Below are 3,396 nucleotides of genomic sequence, written 5' to 3' on the forward strand. Positions count from 1 at the left end.
TTTTTAAATCACTCTTTCATCGGGTGCGAAACAAAGATGGCTGTTCGCAAGCCGGATGTCCGCTCTCTTCAATGGGAGGGAATTTTTATACGTGTGGTACGAGGTATGGATGGAAGGAGTTTTGGTTTTCTTCGTTTTTTGCTTATGGGTATCCACTTGCACACAGATTTTAATGGCAAAAAATAACCATTTCCCAGCAAATTTCCTCCCCTCTTCCTGAAGACAATTCGTACCCTAGATGTTTTATTTCCTGCAGTGCTGTCTCCACTGTGGACACTTGGAGTGTTTGTTGAATGACTAACTGAGTCTGTCCCACCTCAAGGAATCCCCGAATGTCAGAGCTGGGGCTGCTTTCAGTCATCTAGTCCAGATGAATCCCCTTATCCCCATTTTACGGGGGAGAGACACTCTAGCTTAGGGAGAAGGAGTATCTGCCCACAGCAAATAAGTGACAGAACTGAAGTTTAAACTCAGAAGCCCTACTTCTTTGTCTGGAAAACTTTCCATAACACCGTGCTGCTCCTGTCCCCAAAACTGTTTGCCAGCAAAAGGCCTAGATCTGCAACGCCATCTTGTGCAAATGCTGACTGGGTGAATGCATCATCCTTAGGAAAGGCCACCATGTGTGAATGCCTGCTGTGTGCAGGCATTTTCCTGTGCCTGTCATTTAATGCTCACAACAGCCTATGAGAAGTTCATTATGGTCGCCGCTTTACAGATCAGGAAACTGAGGCCCAGAGAGCTTAAGTGATACAGGCTCATGGAGGAAGTGGGGCTCTGATTCCCGACTGTCAAACTCTAAAGCTTCCGTTTCCTTCACATATTCCTCCTCTGGCCCTGCTCCTATCCAAGGGACCCCACAGAAGCAGGATGGCGGGTTGCTTCAGAACCCGAACTAGAGGGGCGCCTGGGTGGCACAGCGGTTAAGCATCTGCCTTTGGCTCAGGGCGTGATCCCGGCGTTATGGGATCGAGCCCCACATCAGGCTCCTTCACTATGAGCCTGCTTCTTCCTCTCCCACTCCTCCTGCTTGTGTTCCCTCTCTCGCTGGCTGTCTCTATCTCTGTCGAATAAATAAAATCTTTAAAAAAAAAAAAAAGAACCCAAACTGGAGTTAGACAGCCTGGTGTGAACCTCACCTTGGATGAGTCAGCTATCCTGTATGAACTTCAGTTTCCTTCTCTCTAAAGTGGGAATCATGCTATTAACAATGCCTGGCATACAGAGCTGTGAGATTAAAAGAGCTGACATGCAGACTAACCCTCAGAGCAGTGGCTGAGAATAGCCCTCAAGGAGTCTCGGTGGTCATCCCCCTGGGGACTGGGGAGGCTGGGACAGTGTGGTGGCAGCTCCCGAAGCCCCACTAATAGAAGGGCAGAGGATTCCACGCACTGGGCCGAGGTGAGGCTGAGCAGAAGTGAGAAGGGGCCAAAGAGAAAGAGCAACCAAGACAAGAGGCCGGGAGGCTGCCCGCCTGTCCCAGGCTCCACAAAGAAGGATGAAGTTCTAGCCTGACCCGTTGGACCCTCTGCAGGACCTTCAAAAGGTGAGGAAGAACTACACGCTCAGACACACTCTCACTCACAGATGGAGTGAGCTCACGTGTACTCATGAATTCACAGAACACTTACAATGTGAAGACCAGAGGGTGTGGTGTCGGGATCCCCTGTTGACTGCTTTCTGAGAATGACGGAGAAGGCATTCGAAGGGGTTGGTTCAGGCCATCATGAAATTACAGCGTCAGGTTTAGGAGGGATCTCAGAGGCTTTTGTCCACTCTTTCTCTTCCTCCCTTCCCTCTTCCCCATTCCTNCAATGTGAAGACCAGAGGGTGTGGTGTCGGGATCCCCTGCTGACTGCTTTATGAGAATGACGGAGAAGGCATTCGAAGGGGTTGGTTCAGGCCATCATGAAATTACAGTGTCAGGTTTAGGAGGGATCTCAGAGGCTTTTGTCCACTCTTTCTCTTCCTCCCTTCCCTCTTCCCCATTCCTGGGAGGCAAGACAACACTATAGGTAACCACAGGCTTCAGGGCCCACAGTCGTGGGTTGGGATCTGGCCTCTTCTGGCAGGTTTGCAGATAAGCCATGTGCTCTCTCACTCACCTCTGGGCCTTTGCACATGCTGATCTGTCTGCTTAAGCCCTCTCTCTCAACCTTTCGTCAGACCAATGCCTCCTCCTTTTTTGGGACTTAGCTTAGACATCACTTCCTCTGGGGAGCCTTTTCTGAACACTGCCTACCCCATTTTGCCCTGAGCTAAAGACTTTCAAAACATTGGGTTTTGTCCAGCACATACACATCATGCTGTGTTCAATGATTTGTTTTTGTTTTTTTTTTTGGTCGTCTCCCCCACTAGCCTAGAGCTCCTCAATGCAGAGATCATGGCTTCTTTGTTATGTAGTTTTAGACAATTCATTTAACTTCTCCAAGCTTCAGTTTTTTTACTGGGTTGTTGTGTAGATTAAATCAGATAACCACACAAAATTCATATAAAGTCCTTCATTTAGTACTTGGCACACAGCAGGTGCCCGAGAGATCCTTTAGTTCATGGCAGTGATGATGACAACCGCATTTGTGATGACTTGCTACAATCAATAAACTCTAGAAATTTCAGAGGTTTAAAACAATAAAAGTTATTCTGCTTTCGGGAATATATCCAAAAGAATCAAAAGCAAGAACTCTAACAGATATTTGTACACCAGTGTTTATAACAGTGTTCCTTAAAATAGCCAAAAAGTAGAAACAACCCAAACGTGATGAATGGATAAACAACACGTGGGGTATACATACAATGGGATATTATTCAGCCTTAAAAAGGAAGGAAATTCTGACACCTGCTGCAACTTGAATGAACCTTGAAAACATTGTGTTACATGAAATAACCCAGATACAAAAACAAATACTGTACAATTCCACTTACATGAAGTACCTAGAGGTGTCAAATTCATAGAGACAGAAAGTAGAATGGTGGTGGCCAGGGACTGGGGGAGTGGGAATGGCCAGTTATTATTTAAGGGGGACAGAGTTTTAGTTTTGCAAGATGAAAAGAGTTCTAGGGATGGTTGGTGGTTGCCCAACAATGTGAATGTACTTAATGCCACTAAATTGTATACTTAAAAATAGTTAAGGGGCACCTGGGTGGCTGTTGGTTGACCATCCAACTCTTGGTTTTGGCTCAGGTCATGATCTCAGGGTCATCAGAGCGAGCCCCCCATGAGGCTCCATGCTCAGCAGGGAGTCGGCTTGAGATCCTCTCTCTTCTTCTCCCTCTGCCCCTCCCCCCACTCACAAGTTCGCTTTCTCTCTCTCAAAAAAATAAACATATCTTTAAAAAATAGTTAAAATGTAAGTTATATGTTATACTTAATAATAACAAAAAGAATGTTAAAAAAAT

Source organism: Ailuropoda melanoleuca, chromosome 2 (assembly GCF_002007445.2).
Source record: "Ailuropoda melanoleuca isolate Jingjing chromosome 2, ASM200744v2, whole genome shotgun sequence".
Taxonomy (NCBI): Eukaryota; Metazoa; Chordata; class Mammalia; order Carnivora; family Ursidae; genus Ailuropoda; species Ailuropoda melanoleuca.